We start from the raw sequence: 26,937 nt of genomic DNA on the forward strand, positions 1-26,937 counted from the left end.
AGATTTTATATGTAATATGTATGAATTCATTAACTTCATGTGTTCAAATTGAGATGATATACGTTTCGTAAATTACTAAAGTCCACCTTGCATTGGTGGTGCAGGCCTTTAATCCCAGAACTAGGGAGGCAGAGGCAGGAGGATCTCTGTGAGTTTGAGACCAGCCTGGTCTACAAGAGCTAGTTCTAGGACAGCCTCCAAAGCCACGGAGAAACCCTGTCTCGAAAAAGAATTACTAATGTTAAGCAAATCAATTTTTATTTAATATTTTATGTGATCAAAACATAGATCACACTGACTAAAAGAAATAGTTTGACATATGAATTTTATTTAATTCATTGTTCTTAAAATATATACAAAACAATACCATATATATAGTATTTATATATGTAAATACTCAAAGACCAAATCTGTTAACTTTAGAATTATATTTAATGCTATATTTAATCAGACATTAGCATGGATGAATATAACAAAATAAGAATGATTTAATTAAGGTGAGAGAACAAATGATGTAGAGACACTGTGTGGAAAGATAAATAACATTAAAGACATCATGACAAAGATATATGAAAACATATTACTCTAGAAGTTTCCCTGTAGATAGGAGAGAGAGAGAGAGAGAGAGAGAGAGAGAGAGAGAGAGAGAGAGAGAGAGAGAGAGAGAGAGAGAGAGAGAGAGAGAGAGAGAGAGAGAGAGAGAGAGAGAGAGAGAGAGAGAGAGAGAGAGAGAGAGAGAGAGGGAGGGAGGGAGAGAGAGATAACAGTCAGACCAGAAAAGTTCAAGTGGATTTATGGAGTTACCCTATAACTGGGCAATAATGACCCTATTAGACACTAGAGACTAATTAGTAAAAAGAACTATGATATGAAGGAGTGCCTTGATTTGGGTGTTCACAAGGATGTTCTAAATATCACATGCTCTTGGTTACCACCAGAACTTGATATGCACACCCTATTGATACAGGGACCATATATTTGAGATGTCAAACATGGTGAAATTATGTTGGTACTAACCAGGAAACTATATCCCTAGTGGCTTACCTTTTCCTGGTGTCATCTTGTTGGGATGTTTCTTTTTATGTCATGAAATATTGTATAATTCTGTATAATATGTCAAATAATTTATGTTAAGAGATTTCTCAAAATATTATTTGTGAAATAGGAGAGTTGGCTAACAGTTAAAGCATAAACTGCTCTTCTAGGAGATCTAAATTCAGTTCACAGTTTCCTCATTGAGCATCTCATGGCTATATGTAACTGCAGAAAAATAATCCCATATTCACAATATAATAGAGTAATAACTACAAATACTTATCCATGAACTTGTTCTTAACAATGGAACACCCTTAATTCTTCAATTATTTTAATAGCAAATTATGTTAGAGTATCATTCAGTAGCTCAAGGTGATCTTGCAGATAAATTTTCGACACATTTCCCTTGTATTACCCTGACTGTGATAATTTTGCCTGGAATGATCATTAACCTGTGCTCACCTGACCAATTCTTACATGGCACATGACTCAACTCTGTATGACTTCGTCTGAAAATATTCTTTGCTTTAATTTAAAACATTTATTTAGTAGTTATATAAATTATCCTCAATTTGTTTCCATTAACTTCCTCAGTAGATTCCCACTTTTATATAATTTCTGCTTTAAGGTTAACGTATTGCATAGAATAAGTTAGCATCTAATAACTACTTGTTAACTACTCTGTTGAAGTAAAGAGCCTATTCTTAGGATTGCCTAATGTCTAAATGTACTTAAATTTAAATTAAATTTTTGCTTGGCAAAACTTGGCAAGTTTGCTTGGCAGTGTGCTGTTTTACTTTCCATTTTATAGTGTGCAAGCAAAGTGAATCCCTATGGAAATCCCCAGCATTAAGTATTGACTTCAGTTTTTAGAAGTGCATAGTCATCACCAAAATGTGCTTATCTTTGGCAAAATATACTTCCAAAAGCCATTTACTTACTGTTAATTTGAAGTATTTTTTTTAAATCAGGCTTTTTGTACTTCAGATCGATCATTGAAGTTTTCAAAGAAAGTGAGAGCTAGATGCTGCAACAACTTCCCCTCCTGGGTTTAGATGTTGCTCCTTTACAGAATCCTGGTGTGAGTCTATGATAGAAAAACTGTAGCTATCTCTTTCACCCATCACACTTTCTATATCATCTCTTGGCCTTAGCCTTACAGTTGCACTTTCTATTGCTGCCTAGTTTGACATATTCTATCTTTTGCAGGTGGCAAGCCTTAGAGAGAGGGATCCATGATATGTTAATCTCATCGCAACTCTTCATTATTATAAAATGATATTAATAAAAGCACTTTGTATTTAAATTAAAAACAATCTTATTTTACATACCAATCTCAGTTCCTCTCCCTCCTGTCCTCCCATGAACCCCACAGAGGCTCCATTCCATCTACTATGTACTCCTCATGGAGGGTGAGGCCTCCCATGAAAGATAATCAAAGTCTGACACATTTGGGGCAGGACCTAGGCCATTCGTAGTGTATCTAGGCTGAAAGAGTATCTCTCCATAGGGAATGGGCTCCCAGATTCCATTTGTGCACTAGGGATAAATACTGATTACACTGCCACAGGCCTCCATAGACTGATCAGGTTGATACTCACATTCAGGGGACCTGGTTCAGTCCTATGCTGGTTTACCATCTGTCACACTGGGGTCTGTGAACTCCCACTTGCTTTTGTTTGCTGTTTCTGTGGGTTTCCCCAGCATAGTCCTGACCTCTTTGCTCATCACTCCATCCTCTCTACAACTGATTCCATGAAGTTGGGGACTCCCAGAGAAGGGGAAAGGGACAAGATCTTCTGAGCAAATTGGGAGCATGGGAGGGAGGGAGGAGAAAGAGAAGAGGAGGAGGGAGAACATGAAGGATCAGGAAGGTCGAGTTGGAGGAAGAATGGAGAAGGAGAGCAAGAAAAGTGATACCTTAATAGAGGAAGCCATTATGGGTTTAACAAGAAATCTGCCACTAGGAAAATCTCCAGGGATCCATAAGGATGACTACAACTAAAAGTCTAGGCAATATTGGAGAGACTACCTTAAATGTCCTTCCCCTAATGAGATTGAAGACTATCTTAAATGGTATCATAGAGACTTTACCCGGCTTTGATGGAAGCAGAAGTGGAGATTCAGTTAAGTACTGAGCTGGACTCCTGTAATGAAAACACTTTTATGTCTGCTGCAAAGACCAAAAATATAGTTTGAAATATTTAGCCCCAGAAATTAAGAATGTACTAAAATCCTTTGGGAACATTGACTTTACTTACTTCACATCAGTCAGAGATCTGGGAGATTCTCAGTAAGTACAGGAGTTGCTGAACAATATGAAGACCTAAATTCTCTTCCACTACTCATTGGAGAGTCATGTGTGGTAAATACGTCTGATTCTAGCACTAAGGAAGAAACTCATGGAAACCAGGGCCTCATTGGTCAGTGAGTTTAAATGAATTGGTGAACTCTATTTCCAGTGTGAGACCCTGCTTTAAAGGCTAAGATGGCAAAAATTGAGAAAAACATAAAATTGACCTGTGGTTTCATTCTTTCCAGAAACTATTGATACATTTATATACATATAAATCATGATTTCTCCCCTAAATTTTGATATTGGTAGCAATTCAACATTCATAGGGCAACTTCCATAGAGTTGATTATTTAATTTTGTAAATCACAATTTTATATGATAATCCACCATTTAGTAGAATGAAAAATTTAGTAGCTCCTCACAATTGGCAGGAGTATTAAACAATATTACATATCTGGTTGATAAACATTAGAATGCAACTTTATTCTATATGTTACAAAATATGCTGAATGCATTTAGCAAAATAAAGCAAGCTTAAGAAGCCCATGTAATAACTTATTAGAATGCTAAGAGGTGATTACCTATGGTGAGTGAAAATAATTTTAACACGTAAGACAATACAGATTACACTGTGTAGATATACAAACAGGAAGAATAAATTAGAAAAATCATTGGTACTTTCTCTGTTTTCTTTCATTATGACATGTTTGGTTTTGTAAGAACTTATTCTTTTTAAACTTGTTTATTTCTCCTATAGTGTAGTCATTGATATTTTAGTCTCAAATGCACTTAATTATAACAAGTATTTCACCTTTGCTATGCCATCTGAAAAAGAAGACAGGATGCTTGTGCCCTGCATAAGATTTCTGGTTGCTATTTATTCAGAAAGCAAATGTTTGAGCTCTTCCATTGATTGATGTTTTAGTTTTCTATAACCACAAGGAAACACAATATGTACCTTCAGGAATAAAGCTCAATATTATACACATGTTACTCTTATAACCCTAGTTTCAGTGCAGCCTTCCTTGATGTAATTGCAGGTGAGGATACATTTTTAAGCTCATTGATCAAAGAAGTAAGCTTTACTTTAAAGGAGTGAGAAACTAATGAACAAATAAAGCTTTCAGTCTCCATCAAACAAAAACTACTTTGTTTTTTTTTTTTTCTCATTCAAATAAGTAGTTAGAAACTATGGAGATGTAATGCAAAATAACAACAAACTGCCCTCTTTTTCACATGGAAAACATTTTCTGGCAAAGTCAAGTTGCTTACAAAGTGACTATTGAATAACAATACAAGAAAACCAATGTGTAATTTAAATGTTGAGGAGTCACATAAACAAGTAAAAATGGAGATTAAATTAGGTTAATAATAATGTATTTTATTTTTCCAGCTATATCTAAAATATTGTCCTTCCACTAGTCTAGAAACTATTATTTAGATACTTTACTGGTTTTTTTCTCATCCTAGGAAGCTAGGAGTTAATCTCTATTTAATGTTTAGAAGAACTCTCAATTATAAAGTAGCTGCTATAAATCCATTAATAATGAAAGATTTCCAAAATGTTTCCAAGACATAGTTCTGAATTGTTGATATCATAGTATCATTTCAGAGCAAAGCATGACATTCTGAAAAAAAATTACCTAAACTGCAATATTATTCCACAAGGTTAGTCAGTGGTGTTTTTCTTCATATTATTCAATTAGTATAGTACTAAACCATAAATCTGGAGTTGATTACTGTACTCAAATTCAGTTTTATAGAAAATAAAACTATTTTGGAAATTATGAATGAATACATTATAAAATTTCAAGTCTAGTATACCTTAAAACTTAAATGAACAAAAGCTTTTATTTAAAAAATATAAAAAGATCACATGTCATGATAAACAATTGTCTTTGGTGGCACCGTTTAAATTAGACTGATATTTCTTTATTGTGTCTTGGCCCACCAGAATTATCTATGAGTACTTAACCCTTATAATTGCATAAGATTTTTAGATTTAGTTTTATTTTATAGTTAAAAATCTCCCATTTAATACTATTTATTGGTACCATGTCCACTTTACAAGAGTATTTCCTTTTATAATTTTATATATGGTTGTGAAATTTTCATTGTTTCCTAATCAGGATTTATTTCAATCTGACAAAGATATTTTTCTGTCTGAGAAAAATACTTCCTTTTTCTTCCTTCTCTCCTTCTTTTTTTCTCTACTAGAGCTAGAATATGGCTCTCCTCTTTTTGACATAATTGACTCTATAGGAGCTTTTCAATTTTCCAGGGAGGCTTTGAACATTCCAAAACTAGGTGTTTGTAACTCCCAAATACCTAGGCTTGAAATCCTAGACTACCAGTCCTGACTGGGTATTTCTTTCTGGATAACCAGTATTTGTACTAATTTTTAAAACAGCAAGGCTTTCATTCAAGTATTTGTTTTACTCAGAGCAGACAGCAATGATTATTATGAGGCTTCAGAAAAAAAGCAAAGATATTTCATGACTCACTGGAAATGAAGATCTTGAGATGACAATTATCTCATCTTTAAATCATTAGAATTATTTCCATAAGGACTGACTTCAAATGAAACTGCTAAAGCTTATTAGTAAATTAGTGAACTAAATCTTATTACAGCATAAAATTCTCACTTTTTACATTTAATGCATTTCTCCTTAATGTGACTCTCTTGAATGGCATAACACGTATTTTTAAATTGAATATTTTCCTTTTTTTTTTAGATTTCTGAACTATCTCTTTTTTCCCCAAGAGATTATTTTTATTAGTTCAATTGAATATTTTCTACTAGTAAATATAAATAAATACAAATAATTCCATGGAAGAGTTGGTAAGCCCATGATGTGGAGTTCACAAAATATCACTGATGTGTATGATTGCTTTTCATCTCTACCACAAATGACAATAGTAGCAAGCCAGCATTGGTGTCATTTGTAAGGAACCATTTGTAAGAGGTAGAGATGAATCAGTGGTCAAGCCCACTATGGTGCCATACTTTTACTTTTGTATTGAGTTCTTGTATAAAAAAATCTTCCAAGTGGCAGTAGTGTACACTTTAAAATAGAAAACAAATTATAAAATTAGGAAAAAATAACTGTATATACATACATGGTATGCATGTCTCCATCTGTATTACATGGCTCTGGTTTGTTAGCAAGAATATCTGAGGCATAGTTGGCCTAGCAACATTTGCTGATCCCTCAGGGACAGCAACGTTTGTGACTGTATGATACAGAACCTTCTATTGAAAGACCCCAGACCCCTAGGACCTCAGAATCCCAAGGAGCCCCCCAAGACTCAGAAACCAGACCAAGAGCTGCAAAAACAAGAGGGTTTATTGAACGAATGCGCATTCGGGTGTCAGCAATATCGGGGAAAGCTGCACACCCCAGCAAGGGTTACAGGCTCCTTAAATAGGAAAAAACCGCAGATCAGCATACAGGCAAGGGGCACAAAGTGATTGATTACAAAGTATGATCTCATGTTAGAATGGTCATCCAGGTGTGACCTGCTTTTTTACAAAGGAAAAACCATAGAACGTACCCTGGAAGGTCCTTGATTGTCTGTTGGACAGCCAGGTGTGACCCAAAGATGGTTGTCTTGGCAATTGCCCCATCTAAACCATAGAATGTGCCTGGGTTGGGGCCAACTTCCTTGTAATGGCCAAGGCCTGTGGGAAACTTTTTCTCAATGTGAACTAAAATCTTTTAAAACTTTTTCTCTCAGAAAACTAAAATCTTTCACATTTTGGAGCCTGTGTCTAGTTCCTAAAATCTCACTGGTCCATGTTGGGGTGCTGATGAAGATTTCAGGGATATTCATGTGGGATACCTTTTCTAAAAATCACTATGAGCACTGTGCTGATATGTTGTTTATGATCTAATAAAGTTTGCCTGCAGATCAGAATGAAAAGCTAGCCACAGCCACAGAGGCCAGGCAGTGGTGGTACACACATTTAATCCTAGCAGCCACACTAATTAGCCACAGAAGCTAGGCTGTGGTGGTAGACCCCTTTAATCCCAGCACTAGAATGTTATGGATGACAGGAGTTCTGTGTCCCATGGGGTATTCAGTCTGCAGTCTATGCACTCTGAGGAGCAGTGTAGTTTGGAGATGTAATTATAGGACACAATTGCCCCTTCAGTCTGTACTTTGGTAGAGGTGAGAACACTTAAGTGGTTGGCTGCCTTGCTCCTCTAATCTTCACCTTGAATCCCAATATCCATCTCTGATTTTATTTTTTCATGACAGCATTTCTCTGTGGCTTTGGAAGCTATCCGGAAACTAGCTCTTGTAGAGCAGGTTGGTCTCGAACTCACAGAGATCTGCCTGCCTCTGCCTCCCAAGTACTGGGATAAAAGGTGTGAGCCTCCACCGCCTGGCCCATCTCTGAATTTTTATTATTCAAGCTACATGCACCATATTTGTAGATGTCCTGGAAGAAGTCATTTCACCAGGGTTATAGTTTACTGTTGAGTATGTGTACCTGAGCAGCTGCTGAGGCTAATGTGTGGGTTACATTTACAGCAGCAAGTTGGTAGAGGAAATTACGTGGGGTTTTGATAGCATGGCTTTATTTTTATTCAGAACAAAGAATCCAGTCAGATGTCAAACATTTAATAGTTTCTGAAGTTGGGGACTAAGAAGTCCCAATGGATTGATGAGATCTCCCTGTTTCCCTTGTTTCCATCACTAAAACCAGCCACTGACTAATTGCTAAACTAGGCCACCAGCAAGAGCAATTAAGGTACTTTCTTTTTATGCATAATTAATATATTAGCATCTAAAATAATTTTGTCTCTAGTGTTCAATGATATTTTGAAGCTTGAACCCCAATATCTGTCTCTGGGTCTTTTATTTATCATGCTTTATGACCTATCTAGTCTCTGGTTTTGGGCCACTTTAGCAGCGTCAATTATGGGTTCCATCTCAAGGAGTAGACCATAAATCACATAGAAAAACAGTGGTGGACTATTTCCATAATATTTTTCTGTTCCTGTATCATTCAAACTATTTTCTAGCACCATGTATGTTAGGTAATAGGAACAAAGCTCCTAGATGGATACCAGTTCACCATTTGGGCTAGAATTACAGGACTGTGTTCATCTTTTACACAGGAGTCAAGTAGCTAAACTCCTGTCCTCATGCTTGCCTAGCAAAGGTTTTAATGACTGAGCCAACTGTACATGACTCTTTACAGTATTTAAAGTATAACCACATCATTTTAAAGAGAGATAACCTATTTTCCTATCATATTTATATCACTTTTCTTTCATTTTTTGCTTCATTTCTCTGCCAAAGAATCTATCAGCATAATTAGTAAGTCAGAACTGAGTAGACCCTAGGCTTATTCCTGATTTTAGAAGAATGCGTCCAGTGTTTCTCAGTAAAATATTAGATATATGCTAGTTATTTATCCTTGTAACATGAATAAATAAATGATCCAGAGACAGATACTTGGGTTCAAGCTTCAAGCTGAAGGTCAGAAAAGCAAAGCAGCTGGCCACTAGCTCTCACATCTAACTCAGGCTGAAAGCACTTATCCAGGAGCTCTTCATCAAGTCTCAAACTATTGCCTCTGCTCAGCATACCTGGAGAGTGAATGCTCCTATCTTCAGTGTGGCTGGAGAATGAATGCCTTCCACTCAGTAGTGAAGACCCTGCTTTTTTCTTTTATACCTCTCTCATGCCAAGATTAAAGGCATATGATCCGTTACTCTTTAGATTGATTCAATTTTGTGTACCGCTGGGTAGCCTTGAACTCAAAGAGATCTATATACCTCTTAATCCTGAGTCCTAGGATAAAAGGTGTGTGCCACCACCTCCTAGCTTCTGGCTTCTGGGATTATAGGTGTGTGCCTGGTTTCTATGTCTTGTGGCTGACTTTGCTTTCTGAATTCTCATGCAAGCTTTAATAAATTATGAAGAATATATTACCACTATCCTTTAGTGAGATAAGAGGTGATACTTTGAGTTCCATTTTCTTCATGAATGTTATTGTAGAAAGGTGTTTAACTTAGCATCATTACATCATTCATGAACTATAGTTTCTTAGTATTTTCTTCAGTGGTATTCAGTGTTTAAACAATTAGCATAAATGTAATTTATTGTACTTTTCTGACATATATCTTAGTGAATTTTCTTGCCTTCTTTTACTAGTATTTCTAAGTCTCTGAGATTTCCTACATTTGGAGGCAACTGGTTGCAGTTATTTGAGGAGACTACCAAACTTCAAAGGGACAACAGCAAATGTGATGGTTTATCCTCTGGAAAATAAAAGCATATGACACAAGACTAGTGTCTGTGGTGGAATATTATTTTAAGTTGGTGACTTTTGTTTATGCTGAATCTGTTTATTTCTGTGAAGCTGTGTTACTTTGCCTTTCTAAAACACCTGAAAGCTAAATAGCTAATAGTGAGGTAGGTGCAAGGATAGGAATGGCTGGAAGACAGACAGTATAAATTCGAGAAAAGAGGAACAACTAGAGGCCATGGAGAGAAGGACATAAGTGGTATCCATCTAGCTACACAGTAACCCACATAGTAAGAGTTAAGAATTTAAAATTAAGAGATCAGAAAAAACCCAGAGGCAAAAGGTAGATGTGATAATTAGTTAAGAAAAGATGGCTAGAAACAAGCCAAACTAAGGCCGAGCATTTATAACTATAATAAGCCTCCATGTGTGATTTACTTAGGAGCTGGATGTCAGGTCCCTGGAAAAGGCCAAAAAGGAAAAAAAAATAAACGAGTAAAACACCAACAATATAATGGCATATACATCTAGAACCTGAGAAAGCTGGATTTTGGTATATGATGAAAACTCAAAGTCAATTTTGTTAAACTGTGTACAAGTTTTTACTTTTGTTTAAAACATATTTGGTTAAGGTTACTTTTGTTACAACATATTGTATATACCTTTTTGGTTCTTGTGTAAGTTATTGTGCCTATGCAGTTCATTTAAAAATGTAAGATAAAGTTCTGGGTTTTGAAAGCTATTATTATAAACTTTATAGGACAATCAAGAAACATAGTTTAGTAGTTAGTCATTTATAACTATTTTTGTAAATATGTTAGGCATGCTTTTCAGATCATATAGATATATATTTTAGATAGATGCTGTTCAAATCTTTCAAAGACCTACAGAATATGGCATTTAAAATGTTTGTTAACTTAGGGCTTTTCATAACAAAGAGACACATCCACTCCTAGCAGCACCAGTTTATTTCATAAAAGGAAGATGGACATCAAGGAAACTCCATAGGAGTTTGATTTCATTGTGGCAAACAAGATTAGCCATTTCGGCAAGAAACCACTTTTGCTTTGACTGCTTGACAGTATGCTGTATGAACAGGACATTCAGGACCCACAGGAATGTGACTGCTGAACTTTGCCCAAAATAAGGCAGGGTGATCCTTCAGGGTTTTTGTTTCATAGAAGAAACTGTCAGTCATTCTGTAGGACATAAAGGAAAGTGACTAGCAAACTGCCAATATAGGCACGACAGTATTTCAAATTTCCCAGTTCATTGAAATGTCTGCCAGATACTATGGGCATATAGGCTGAAGATGGCTGCCCTAGCATTGCAGAGGAACTGTGGGTGTCTGTCTAGGCATTCAGAAGTCTGTGTCATTTCTACCATCTTTAGAAATTGTTTGCAATGTACTTTTTGTTTACTTAAATATATTTTAAATTTCATTTTAGAAACACTCTTATTTTACATATCAATATCCCCATTCCCTTGCCCTCCCATCCTCCCATGCCCCTCACAAAACCTGCCAACTCACCCCCACTGACTCCCCAATCATAGTGAGTCCCTCCCACTGGGGACCATCAAAGTCCAGAGTTGGAGACAAGGAAAGTAGAGTTGCAGTTGCAGGGTTCTTTAGATATGATACAAAGCAATTTAGGTATAAAACTTTGGATTCACAAATATAAGATAAATAATGCATTATTTTCTCTAAATATGCTGACTAAATATGAACAGAATATTGTGAATTAAAACTTGTTAACCTTTTTGTTATATATAGTTTTATTATGTGAAAGTTAAAACCTTTCTTTTAATTTAGCCAAAATGGGGAAATGTGGTGGAATATTATTTTAAGGTGTCTGACTTTTGTTTATGCTCTATTTGTTTAACTATGTGAAGCTGTAATACTGTGCCAGTCTAAAACACTAGATCATCTAATAAAGTGCTGAACAGTCAATAGCAAGGCAAGAGAAAATGTAGGTAGGGCTTGGAGGCTGAGATTATAAATAGAAGGAGACACAATGAAAAGAAAGGCAATGGGAGGACAGCAAGTATAAGGACATTGGTGACCATCCATCCACCCAGTTAAAAGTGCCTTCTAGACATCTTAAGATAGGTGAGTTTAGTGGTCAAGACAGATGAATACAGTGAAGGCAGTTGGTCATCAGAAACACAAGGGTTTCAGAAAGTGGATTTGTAACTTTGAAACCAAATTTCTTTATGATCTCTTCAGAGTTAGTGTCTATGTCTGATCAAAGACTGTATTTCCTATCATACTGCCATAGTTGCCACCAAGAATCTTTAATCTGTGTGGCTTAATACAACACAAACCTATTTTATTTTTCCTTATCCCATGGCTTTCCTTGGCCTCTGAAACCTCAAGGGAAAAGTTTCCATTTTCTAGAAGCTTCCTGAATTGTGTGACCTTTGTCCTTCTCCATCACCTCCAATGTTAATTCATCATTCCCCTTTTTTCCAAACTAACACACTTTCCCTATGTAATAATTATCATAACCCAGGACACAGAGCTGTATATCCCCCCTTTTGTTGTAGTGGAGAACATTCCCACTGTAGATTTTCAAATAACATTCCATATGAGGAGCCTAAGGAGAGCCACATTACTGCTGCTTGAGAAATCCAAAGCTGTTATGTATTTTAAGACAAAAGACAGCATGTTTGTCTTAATTAAACACAGGAAAATGCAGTCACAAGACCAGAAATTAAAACACTATACTTTGAGGAAGAAAAAGAGCTGGCACACATTTTGGACCACCAACAAAGTGTGTGTTTGTTAAAGTTCTGGTCTATTACAGGATTGTTATTTTAGTATACTGAACATGTTCATAAAATGTGTCCTGGTGTCACTATAATTTGTAAACAGACTACAGAGGCATCACGGTATATTATGTTTTTCACACACATTTTCTTCACTGATAAAATCTTAAATTATACACTTCTTCCTAAAAATTACCTGAAAGAAGTAAAAATAACTTAAGAGAAAGCATAAATATCAATAAAAAGGTAGGAATCTAGCAGATAGTATTCATTTCTATAAAAACGGAGAATCACAAGCAAAATTATTGAACTTCAAATTTCAAAGTTATAATTCAATTTGAAAATATTTTGATACTTGAAATGAATGTTCTGATCCAAATTCATTGTTAATGTAAGTGTTATCTTGGCAATAAAAGGAACATTATAATTAGCATTCAAAATTCATTCATGTCACTCAAAAATCCTTACTAAATTTAACTAATTTTGAAGGCTCCTAAATATCAGTCTGAATAGAAGTCTTACAGTTCAACAATTAAGATTCAATAAAATTCCATAAAAAGGAATAACAAGAATAAATATAAAGTAAATGTTTCAGATATATGTTTCACAATTATAAAACTCTATTTTAGGGATTAAATAACTGGAAATAGAAGCAGCATTTTTTATGGTTGGAACACTCAATGCTGTAAAAATTTCATCTCTCTAAATTAACCTATAAATTCAAAATACTTTAATTTTAGCTATTACTGGCTATTTTAATTCTGAAGAATACATGGCTGCTAATCATCTAGAAAATAATAATAGCATGGGCAGAAACTTGATTGTGATGGGGTGTTTATTTATTATATTTTCACAGAGTGTACAGCTCTGTGTACATCTGTAGATATAGAATGGCAAATCAAAGTTAAAAAAAATAAACAAGGGTCAGGAATACAGGAGGATTTAATGCATAATAAAGCTCAACTTCCACTGTGGGATTATAAACAACCCAAAAGTTTTGTGCTATTAAGAGAAAGGCAGTATCAAGCTTCATTATCTGCACTGAAAACCATTCCATGTGGATCAAAAACATAATGTAAATGAAGTAAAAACAAATTATTAAAAGAGTAATTTCTTTTTAAAAATAAATGTATAGACAAAACTATTTTATGTAAGGAACAAAACTAAAAAATAAATAATATGTTTTTGTAAACATATGTCCCTTTCTGTATGTACACAGTGTTAAATACATCCTCAAAAAAACAAACATGCTAAAATCTTATTCACCTTGGTAAGGATATTTTTAATATTTAGAGTGAAGTTAAATAATAACAAATATGTATTAAATTTGCAATTTATTTTTAAACTGAGAAATAGTAAGCAACACTGAACATTTGTCAGTTGATTTAACTTGTACAATGGTGAAGGAATGTGTTTTGCTTTCATTAAAGACCTCATCATAACAGTAATTAATATATTTGGAATGCATCATTGGGTATCCTGTCAAAGGATGAAATTAACTACCATCAAACATTTCATGTGGTAAAGAGCAAAGAAGGCTTTGAAAATATTTTCATGACTAACAGAAAAGCAAAGCATTGAAGTTAATAAAAAATGAAAAGTGAATTATGTGTTCCTCATTTGAGCATTGCATGTGTATTTAATTGATTTAAATTACTATTTTTGTTATTATTGTTTGAAAACAGAAAATACTGCCTATGTGCTAGTTAAAATTAAAAAATCTCAAGAAAGGCATTTAAACAAACACTTTGAAAGCTCATTCCAAATTTCTATTAATAATTTTACTTAATTCATCTCTACTATTTTTTGAAAGTTGATAATACTTACAATGATATCTAGTAGAATCTTCCTTGAGGATTCCATCATTTATCAATAATGTAAGATTAAAAAATGTAGAACTATCATTTGATTAAGTAATTCTGCTAATGAACAAACATTCAGGGGGAAGGAAATTTGTATGTTTAAGGCATATGTACATTTTCATGTCTTCTGCAGCACTGCATAGACCACCTAAGATAAAAATACACCAAAATGTTCATAGCAGGGGGCACAAAGAAAGTTTGGTGGGTGGCTATAGATATGGATCATCAGTAAAGAGCATTTGGTGAGCAATCATGCATATAAGCGTTTGGATTCTAATCCATGTAACTAATAGGTATCCTGGTAGCTACTATAAGCCAGTGCTTAGTGAAATGGAGACATGAGAATCACAGGCTTTGGAACTTATCACACAAAATAAAAGCCACAGACTGAGGTGCAGACCCTACTTCAAAAGAGCAGATGGAAAGTAATTACTGAGGCATCCAAGATCTTCCTTTGGTCTCCATGCATATGCACAGGCACAAACACAGATGCCTAACTATATTTACTTATACACACATTAATAACTCTTTAAAAAGGAAAACCAGCCATAAGACAATCCTTTGATATGTAGGGAATTTAAATTTAATGTCATTTCAATTATTAATAGTATTTTATTTTATAGATAATTTCAATAGTACCAGAAATTTTTATATTCCTAAAATAATATCTAGAAGTGTTTCCTGTAAGCTATCCAATGTTCTAATTTCAATTAAGATATATTGAAATTTGAAATGACTTTTGTGTGGGTTTTTAAGACATGCTTTTCTAAAGTTATATTGCTCCAGATGTTAGCTTTAATTCTGAAGCCCTTATTATAAGCCTTTTGTTTACATTTGATTTCATGATAAAGCCATTCTATTTTCTTAACTATAAATCACTAGTATATTTTGCAGGATGTTGTTACAATGCTTCCTGAATGAATCATTTTACTTGTGACTTTTTCTTGTCTTGTTCATTTCTGTATTAATATTAGTGAAAGGCCTGTGTAACAAGAACTTTGAGACTTGAAAGTACAAAGAAGATACCAGAAAATGCAAAGATCTCCCATGATCTTGAATAGATATGGCCAACATAGTAAAAATGACAATCTTACCAAAAGCAATCTACAGATTCAATGTAATCCATATCAAAATACCAACACAATTCTTCACAAACATTGAAAGAGCAATAGTCAGCATTATACGGAGAAACAAAAGAGCCAAGATAGCAAAAACAACCCTTAAAAAAAAGAAATTTCCAGAGGCATAACCATTCCAGACTTCAGGCTCTATTATAGAGCTATAGTCCTGAAAACAGCTTGATAGTAGCACATAAACAGACAGGTAGACCAATGAAATTGAATAGAAAACCCTGATATTAAACCACATACCTATGAATACCTGATTTTTGACAAAGATGCTAAAATTATACAATGGAAAAAAGAAAGAATCTTCAACAAATTGTGATGGAATAACAGGATATCAGTATGTAGAAGACTACAGATAAATGCATATCTACCGCCATGCATAAAACTTAAGTTCAAATGGATCAAAGACCTCAACATAAATCTAGCTACACTGAATCTCTGAGAAGGGGAAGTGAGCAGTACCTTTGAAGTAATTGGTACAAGAGACCTCTTCCTGAACATAACACCAGTAGCACAGACACTGAGATTGACAATTAATAAATGGGACTTCCAGAAACTGAGAAGCTTCAGTAAAGCAAAGGACACAGCAGACAAAATGGCAGCCCACAGAATGGAAAAAGATATTCACCAACCCCACATCTGACAGAGGGCTGATCTCCAAAGTATACAAAGAACTCAAGAAGCTAGTCTCCAAAACACCAAATGATCCAATTAAAAAGTGGGGTATAGAACTAAATACGCAATTCTCAATAAAGGAATAGAAAATGGCTGAAAGACACATAAAAGAGTGTTCAACATCATTAGCCATCACGGAATGCAAATCAAAACTTTGAGATATCATCTTACTCCTGTCAGAATTGCTAAAATCAAAAACACTAATGACAGTTTATGCTGGAGAGGAAGTGGACAAAGGGGAACACTCATCCACTGCTGGTGGGGTTACCAGGTTGTACAGCCACTTTGGAAATATATATGGGGATTCTTCAGGAAAATGGGAATCAGTCTACCACAAGCTGTAGTGTGAGGGACCCTTGGGAGTCTGCTTTTCTTCTCTTATCTAAGGTGCATCTGCAGTATCATTGGGGAGCTACAGGCTGCTTCACAGCTAGGTGCTATTTCCTTGTTTTCCTTCTTCAGACAAGGCCTGTTTACAAAATATGCAGATTATCTGCATAGTGCCAGGGGCTTAAGAGCTTGGACTTTGATCTGAGTTACTTCCTAGGATGTTGCTATTGGTATATAAGTCAACTTCTCTCTGAATAAAATGGGTATTCTTCTTTCTAGAGTGACTGGCTGTCTTGTCTTTATTAAATCCACAGATACCTGGCTTGAACCCATAAGAAGTTGTAGCGCTGGATGCCATAATCTAGCAATTACACACTTAGGCATATACCCAAAAGAAGAACATTCACACAACAAGGACATCTGTTCAACAATGTTCACAGCAGAATTGTTTGTAATAGCCAGAAACTGGAAGCAACCTACATGCTCCTCAACTGAAAAATGGATAGCGAAAATGTGGTACATTATTTACACAATGGAGTACTACTCAGCAGAAAAAAAGAATGGAATACTAAAATTCACAGGCAAATGGATGGAACTAGAAGAAACCATTCTGAATGAGGTAACCCATTCACAAAAAGACAAATATGGTATGTACTCACTCATATATGGATTTTACACATAGAGCAAAAGATTACAAGCCTACAATCCACACCACCAATAAAAGTAGGAAACAAAGAGGACTCTAAGAGTGACATACATAGTACCCTTGAGAAGGGGAAAGGGACAAGATCTCCTGAGGAAATTGGGAGCATGGTGGGGAGGGAGCTAGGAGAATGAAAAGGGAGAAGAGGAGGGATGAGGAGGAAATGAAATAGCAGGAAGGTTGTGTTGGAAGAAGAATAGAGGAGAGCAAGATAAGAGATACTGAAAGACTTAAAAATTAGCAAAGAAATATTGCCCAGAAACTGTCCAAGTCTACTACTATGACTTATTGCCTGGAATTTACCAGCCACCAGCAATTACTCCCTTACAAGGCCATAAGATAACTGGGTACCAAGAATTCCCAGATGGCCACCCTCCTCAAGGGGCTCATGAAGGAAACAGATTGCCCCACCAGCCAATGTGTCAATAATTAACAATTAAGGGTCCCTATGAAACAAATTGATAGCTACCATTAGTTAGCACATCCTGAGGTCTGCAGGTTTTACAACTGGTAGGGTCAGGAGGCTATCTGATTCCCAGGCCTCCCCTCAAGACAAAGGGCTTCCTAGGAACCCATTACTCTGGTCATGTATTCAACAGACAGAATTGAGGCCCCTCCCTAAGCTTATGGTTTTTGCCTTTAAAAATGCCTGTGCCTGGGGGACGGGGCTGCTCTCTAGCCTGAATGCTGAGAGAGCCCGTTTGTATAAACGTCCACCTTTCATTAAAGTCTCTTGCTGTTTGCATCAAGTTTCCACCTCCTCATGGTGATTGGGGTGGCTTCAGTCCTGGGAAAAGATTCTGGAGGCCTGAGCTTCCGGGGGTCTTACAATACCGTAATAAAGGGAGCCATTATAGGTTTAAAGAGAAATCAGAGAGTAGGGAAATGTCTGGAGTTCTACAAAGATGTCACCAATTAACAATCTAATCAACAGAGGAGAGGTTACCTTAAGTGCCCTCCCCTGATAATGAGATTGATGACTAACTTATATGTCATCCTATAGCCTTCATCAAGCAGCTGATGAAAGTAGAAGCAGACACCCATAGCTAAACACTGAACTGAACTGGAATCCCTTGCAGAGAAGGATAAGTGATGATTAAAGGGGTCAAGACCAGGCTGGTGAAACCAACAGAAACAACTGACTTGATCAAGGGGGAGTTCTTGGTTTCCAAACTGATAGCTGGGAAACCAGATTGTTCTAGACCTCATGAATGTGTGTGTCAGTGAGGAGACCTTGGAAATCTATGGGGCATTTTGTAGTGGATCAGTACTTATCCCTAGCATAGGAATGTACTTTGGGAGCCCATTTCCCATAGAGGGATACTCCTTAAGGCTAGACACACGAAGGTTGGCCTAGGCCCTATCCCAAATGATATGACAGATTCTGAAGACCCCCTATGGAAGGCCTCAACCTTCCTGGGGTGCAGAAAGGGTCTGAGATAGGTAGGGTGTTAGTTAGGGGGAGCAGTGGAGGAAGGGGGGGTAGAGGGAACTGGGATTGGCATATAAAACAATCTTTTTTTCTTATTCAAATTAAAATATGGAGAAAAAAAAAGAAGACAATATGGCAGCCCACAGAATGTGAAAATTTATTCACAAACCCAACATCTGACAGAAGGCTAATTACAAAATATACAAAGAAATCATGAAGGTAGTTACCAAACCACTAATAATCTAAAAAGTGGTGTACAGAACTAAATAGAGAATTCTAAATAGAGGAATCTAAAATGGCCGAAAGACATGTAGTAATGTCTCATTACTACATGTGCTCAGCATTCTTAGTCATCAGGGAAATGCAAATCAAAACAACTCTAAGACACCATCCTACTCCTAACAGAAATGATTAAATCAAAAACAGCAATGACAGTTTATGATGGAGAGGATGTGGATAAAGGGGAACACTCCTCCACTGCTGGTGGGAATGCAAATTCATCCAGCCGTTTTGGAAACCCATATAATTCTTCAGATAAATAAGGAATAAGTCTGCCACAAATCCAGCAATTCCACTCTTAGGCATATACCCAAAAGATTCACATTCATTAAACAAGGACATCTGTTCAACTATGTTCATAGCAGCATTATTTTATTCGCCAGAACATGGATACAACCTAGATGCGCCTCAACTGAAGAATGGATAAAGAAAATGTGGTACATAAACCAAAGGAATACTACTCAGCAGAAAATACTAGGGAATCTTGAAATTTGCAGGCAATGAAAGAAACTAGAATAAATCATCAAGAATGACATAACCCAGCAACAAAAAAGACAAACATGGTATGTACTTACTCATATATGGATTTTAGACATATAGCAATGCATTACTAACCTACAATCTAGAGAATCCAGGAAACCATAGGACTCTAAGAGAGACAAACATGGTCCCCTGGAGAAGGGGAAAGGGACAAGGTCTCCTGAGCAAATTGTGAACATGGGGGAGGGGAGAGGGATTTAAGAGAAAGAGAAGGGGAGAAGAGTGGTGAGTGGAGGACATGAGGGATCAGGAAGCTTGAGTGGGGGGAATAATACAAGAGAGAAAGAAAAGATATACCTTAGTAGATGGAGCCCTTATATGTTTAAAGAGAAATCTGGCACTAGGGAAATGTCCATAGATATGCAAGGACAACTCCAACTAATAATTTAAGCAATAGTGGAGAGGCTACCTTAAATGCCCTTCCCTGATAATGAGATTTTGCCTACCTTTTATGCCATCCTATAGCCTTCATCCAGTAGCTGATGGAAGCAGAAGCAGACACCCTCAGAAAAACACTAAGCTGTACTCTGGAATACAGTTGCAGAGAGGGAGATGTGATAAGCAAAGGGTTGAAGACCAGGCTGGAGAAACCCACAGTAACAGCTGTTCTGAACAAGGGGGGAGCTCTTAGACCCCAGAATGATACCTGGGAAAGAAGCATAGGATTGATCCAGATCCCCTGAACATGGGTGTCAGTTTGGAGGTCTGGAGAATCTATGGTGCCTCTGGTAGTGGATCAGTATTTATCCCTAGTATAAAAATGCACTTTGGGAGCCCATTCCACATAGAGGGATTCTCCCTCAGTCTAGATACATGGAGCAGAACCTAGGCCCTTCTCCCAATGATATGACTGACTTTAAAGATCCCCCATGGAATGCCCCATCTTCCCTAGGGAGTAGAGAGGGAATGGGATAGGGGGTTGGTGAGAGGAAGGGAGAAGGGGTGGTAGAGGGAACTTGGATTGAAATGTAAAACAATCTTCTTTCTAATTTAAATAATCTAGGATAAAATGAATAAAGAAAAATAAGAGAATTAGTTATGAAAAAACTGAGTTTCTACCTTCTTGTTTATTCTTTATATTATTTATTGTCCTGATTAAGTAATTTCAAAATATTTACCTCTATTTTGCTACTCCAAAGCTTTCCATATATATCTTTTTGATATTTTTCAAACTCTCTTTTCCTCTTTTTTTACTTTGTCTTTCATATATGTATATGCACATATATTTATGAATATAATTGCCGACTCTCTAAGTTACTCATATATACGCATTCATGGTGACCGGTTAGTAATGGATAACTAGTTAGTGTGCTTTCCCAAGGAAGATTCTTTCTCCCACTCCCAGTATTCCTTCGTTAGTTGTCTATGGTTGTATTTCTTCAATGGTTACAGTTTCAATACAGATCTCTTTTATCTTTTATCTAATTGTAGGGGACAAGGTAAGCCATGCCTGCTAGAAGCTGGCTACAGGTGTGTCTGACCATGCCTGACAGGGCGTGGTCAAGGTGATGACAAAGTGACCCTGGACAGGGTTTAAAGGGACAGACAAGGCACATGGGGGTCCCTTTTCTCTGACCTCCCTGTTTTGCTGTCCCTGGAACTCTCTGGCTTGCGTTTGGCTGGCGTTTATCTAATAAAAGATATCTTAACCTCACATATTACATATTTCCCTTAATATATAATTGCTTAACTTTATTTAACAATAGACTATTATAACTTTGATTATTGTTTTGGTGTCTTTCCACATTCTTTTTACTAGCGAATTGATGAGCTACATATGTTGTTGCACTGGTTTGTGCTTATATTTCTGTACCAGATACCATAGCATGTGAATATTTTAGTATATTGTCAAAATTGCTTTTTGCATACCTTACTGAGGACTTTGAATGTCAGATCATCAAGTATATTGGTCTATGATTTTTAGGCTTTAGTTTGTAAGTCCTCATTTTTAGTTATGCAAGTTATAATAGTTTTATATAATGATATTGGAAGGGTACACTCTTTTTGTTTAACACTGAAAAATGTAAGAAACATTGGTTTTAGTTTCTACATTATGCTTCTGGCCATGACAATAATGGACTAAACATTTGAACTGTAAGTCAGCTCCAATTAAATGTTTTCTTTTATAAATAAATGTTCAATAAAAAATTTTCAAAGTTTATCCAGACCTAGGGTTTTCTCTTTTGGGTGAATTTTTATAGGAGCTTAAATCTCACTACTTGTATAATAATATGAGTTGTATTTGTATTGTCAAATATCCATAAGTCAAATTTCATGTCTTCCTTCTTGCTCCAAACCAGCTCTGCAAATATGAGAAAACATGACCAGTTTGGCTTTCAATCAGATATCTTTCATTTAATTTTCAATATTCATCTTTTGACCAATGTTATAACATTTTTCTCATTTATGATTAAAGAAAGTTACACTGTGTGTGCATGTATCTCATTTTTTATTAAAATATTTTCGACATTTTAATTAATTTTATTTTTAGAGAATGTACTATAATTATATCATTTCCCAATTATCCTTTCCAAACAATAGCATATGTTTTGTCTGTCTCTGTATCTAATTCATGGCATCTTTTATTAATTGTTACATTCATTTGTGTATATATATCCATACACACACATATATTTTCCTAAATATGACTGTGTCAAGTTTATGTAGTTACTTGTATTATGTTTTCTTGTCTGATCACTTGGTATGAAATAATTAGCTGATGTGTTCTTCTTAGAGAATACTATTTCTCCTGTTCTCAGCCTTCTTTAGTTACTTAGAGCATTTTTGCAAATGTTTAGGACTCCTTTGCTTTTCTCAGTACACTTTAGAAAGTCTGTTGTTGTTCAGCTCAGGTTGACGCAGGCTAGTTATTGGGACTTTAAGGGTTTAGCTTCTTAGATTTCTAGGAGACAGAATCTCACAGAAAATGTCTTACCTTTGGACTTTGTAATATTTCTGCCCCCTCATCTGCAATGATTCCAGAGCTTGGGCACAGAAATTTTATTATAGATATAGGCATTGGGAGTAGGATCCACAACTCTGCATTTTTTATCAGTTGTGTTTTTTTTCAATAATAAGCTCCATTTTTTTAAAAGAAAAGATTTTTCTTGCTTAAGGGTATACTATTTTTATTTATTTCAATCCACTCGGGTATTGATAGAAGCCCAGGTTGTTTTCATAACTTCTCCAGTTTACATTGTCAATAGTGTCTAGCATAGACTTGTTTGTGCATATTCATTTTATATTTCTCTCCATATCCAATAAAATTATAGTCTCTGAATATTCAGAAACAAGGGAAGAAGAAATCTGAAATATGCATGCAAAGTTAAGGTAGTTTGAGCTCTCAGGAATAAGGAGGAAATAATGACCAAAATTTATTCATTTTTGATATTGAAAGAGCATCTGAACACCATGTTTTTTGGGTGCTCCAGATTCAGGATCAATGACAGATTCACTCTATTTTTTTATTTGTTTCTGCAACCTAAGTGAAATACTTCCAACAATGCTTTTGGAACCTGCATTGGAATCAACATAATGAGCCCTCACTTCAAATCTTGAGTAAAGAATTCATCTTGCCCTTAATGTACAATTCTATTTCTTTTTCCTAAGAAGCTGTGTTTAGAATGCTATTGTTTTCTAACATTTTGTTAATTTCATATGAAAGTAATACATGAGAAATATATATATATTATAGATTTATATATATATAATATATATTATATAATATATAATATATTATATATTTATAGTCTTCTTTTTCCTGACAATGTGTCACTCACAATCCCTCTCAAATCTGTGACCTCTTGCTTCTATAATTATTTTGAAGGAAACATACATGGCTGTGTGGCTGTGTCTCAGAATTCCATAAACACACACACACACACACACACACACACACACACACACACACACCATACATACAAGAGTGAGAGTGATGTAGAGATAAAAATATATACAGAGACAGACACAGAGGAAGGGAGAATCATCAAGGCAGAACTAGAGAGGGAGAGAAAGATAGAGACACAGAGAGACTGAGACAGACAAGAGAGGGAAAGAGAGAAGGAATTTCATTTAGTGTTGCTTATACATTTCTATAGCGATGAACACTTGAGTTTGGATAAGCTTTCCGAATATTACTTCCTAGAGAAAAACTGCTTCTCCTTCTTACAACAACCATTGGTTGCCTGTACCCTTTTATCTCTGGACAGAGCCCAGTGAAATTAGCCCAACCACAAGAGAATGACAACTGATGACATCATTGTGCAGGTTTTGGTTACACAAATGTATTGTTATGATTTTCTGGGTTCAGCTTCTCTGTCACCATCTTACAATATAGTAGGTACTCATGTGCTCAAGCCATATCAAACTTTCTGTTCCTTCTGTGGTGATACCTGAGCTTTATGTATAGATATTTCATTGAAAACTCCTGACTGGTATTGGTACTAGATGTATACTCTCAAATTTAATCAACTCCAGATTTCTCTAATAATTTCCATGCAGGTCTTTCACTAGTTCAAATTACATCAAGATATTTTATATTGTTTGTGGCTATTGTGAAGGGTGATATTTCCTTGATTTCATTCTCAACCTGTTTTTCATGTGTATATATGAAGGCTATTGATCTTTTTTTTGAGTAAATCTTATATTCATTTACTTTACTAAAGGTTTTTATCAGTTGTAGATGTCCCCCATTAGAATTTTTGAGATTGCTCATGTATACTATTATATCATCTGCAAATAGTGAAAGTTTGACTTGTAATTTTCAAATCCAATGTATATCCCCTAGATCTTTAGTTTTCTCATTGCTTTAGCTAGACGTTCAAGTACTATATTGAGTGGATATGGAGAGAATGGGCACCCTCCACTTGTTCCTGAATTTAATGGAATTGTTTTGAGTTTCTGTCCATTCAATTTGTTGTTGGCTATAGGTTTGCTGTTATTATTGACTTTATTATATTTAAATATTTGTCTTGTATTCTTGATCACCCCAATACTTTTATCATGAAGGAGTAGTTGATTTTGTTAATGTTTTTTTCAGCTTCTAATAAGATTATCATTTTTTCTTTATTTGTATGGTAGCTTACCCTGACAAATTTTCATATGTTGAACCTTCTCTTTAACTCTGAAATGAACCCTATTTGATAATGGCGATGGTCTGATTGGTGTCTTCTTAGATTCAGTTCATGAGTATTTTATTGAGTACTTTTACATTAATGTTCATGACAGACATTGGTTTATATTTCTCTTTCTTTGTTGAGATTTTGTATGGTTTGGATATCAGAGTGACTGTGGCCTCATAAAAAAATAAATTTGGCAGTGTTCCTTCTGTTTCTGTTTTGTGAAATGATTTGAGGAGCATTCTTATCAGCTCTTCTTTGAAGTCTGATAGAATCCTGCGCTAAATAAATCAACAGGCTCTGGTAATTTTTTTCCTTGGAGATTTTCATTGACTGATTCTGTCTCCACAGTGCTAATAGGTCTATTTCAATCATTTGTCTGATCTTGATATAATTTGGTAAGTGATATCTATCAAGGAATTGTCTATTCTTTAGATTTTTCAATTTTATATAGTACAGAATTTGAAGTGTGAATTAATGAGTCGTTGGATTTCCTTATTATCTGTTGTTTTCTTAGCCTTTCCATTTCTGAATTTTTCTTTTAAAAATCAGGTATTCTCTCTCATCCTTTTAGTTAGGTTGGAGGAGGGTTTCTCTGTCTTGTTGGTTTTATCAAAAACCAACTCATTGTTTCATTTAGTTTTTGTATTATTTCTATTTTACTGATTTCGGCTCTCAGTTTGATTGTTTTCTATGGTCTAATTCTTTTGGGTGCATTTGCTTCTTTGTATTCTAGAGACTACAGGTGTTCTGTTAAATTGCTACTATTATATATCCCCAGTTTCTTTACAAAGACACTTAGTGCTATTGACTTTCCTCTTAGTACAGTTTTCACTGTGTCATGTTAGTGTGGGAATGTTGTGCATTCATTTTCATTGAATTCAAGAAAGTTTAATTTCCTTCCAATTTGTGTCTTGATCCCATATGCAGTTGTCCAGTTTACATGAGTTTGTAGACTTTCTGTTGTTTCTGTCAATGTTGAAATCCATCTTTAAACCAGAGCAGTCTGGATAGCATGTAGTGCTTATTTCATTTTTTTAATGCATTGAGACTTATTTTGTGACCAAATATATGGTCAATTTTGGAGAACGTTCTATGAGATTCTGAGAAAAAGTATATTCGTTTGCTTTTAGGTAAAATCTAATGTAGATATGTTTAATCCCTTTGGTTCACAATATTTGTTAACTCCAGTATTTCTGTGTTCAGTTTATTTATGGGTGAACTGTCAGTTGGTGTGAGTGAGCTATTGAAGTCTTCTATTATCAATGTGTGAGGGTTAATATGTTATTTAAAATTTAGTAATATTTCTTTTATAAATGTGGATCCTTGAATTTGAAACATAGATGTTGAGAACTGAGACATTATTTTGGTGGAATTTTCCTTTGATGAGTACAATGTGTCGTTCCTCATCTCTTTTGTTCAATTTTAGTTTAAAGGCTATTTTATTAGATATTAAAATAGAATCACAAGCTTGCTTGTTAGTTCCATATGCCTGTAAAATCTTTTTTCCCCTTTTAGTACTTTGTAATGTCTAATTTAGATGCTGACATATGTTTCTAGTCTTCATCTCTAGATTTAACATTTTCTTTGACTTATGTATCTAATTTCTTCAAAGACTGAAATTCTTTCCTCCATCTCTTATATTCTTTTGTTATTTATTTGGTCTGGAGTTTCAATTCACTTACCTAGATTTTCCATTTGCAGCGTCCTTGAGTTTGTGTTTTCTTTATTGTTTCTATATTCATTGTTATGTCTTGAAAGGTTTTATTTATTCCTTCAACTGTGTATTTTTATCTTGCCTTTTGAGATTATTTAATGGATTTATTCATTTTCTCTTTAATGACCAGTATCATCTTCATAAACTTGAATTCAAGATACTTTTCGTTGCTTCAGCTGTGCTAGAATATCCAGGTCTTGCTACGATGGGCTGACTAGGGTCTGGGAGTAACATATTGCCCTGGCTATTGTTGACTGTGTTCTTCGCTGTCGTTAGGAATGTGGATTTGGAGCTATTATAGTTCTATGTGCCAACTTCTTTGTTGGATGGGTGTTTCTTTTTCCCTCTAGTCTTCTGGTTATAGTGGATAGTGGTTGTGTAGAAGCTATCTTCCTGAATTGGGGCTGTTCTTCTGTTGGCATAAGTGGCTTTTGGTCCATCACAGAGTTACCATTCAAGTTAGGTGCTGGGATTCTGGCAATGTTCTTGTTCTCTGATTTGTCTGGGGTACCTGAAGTTCAAGAATATCACCTGGCTTTTGGTGGGGTAGGAGCCTTCAGCTGGTTTTCACAGAACTGGCCTGGCCTGTGATGTTGTGGGAGGGTTGTGCTGGAATGATGGACTAGATTGTAGAAAACAATAGAATATGTGGTTTGGGTTATACTGGGTAGGTGAGGGCAGTGTGGTGGGTAGTCTTATCTGGGGTTAAGAGCTCTGACCTGACTTCTGATGCAGTAGCAGTCTTTTTCCAGAAAGGAGGGCCAAGATATAATGACAAAGAGAGGAGGGG

The sequence above is a fragment of the Cricetulus griseus genome, chromosome 5, assembly GCF_003668045.3.
Source record: "Cricetulus griseus strain 17A/GY chromosome 5, alternate assembly CriGri-PICRH-1.0, whole genome shotgun sequence".
Lineage (NCBI taxonomy): Eukaryota > Metazoa > Chordata > Mammalia > Rodentia > Cricetidae > Cricetulus > Cricetulus griseus.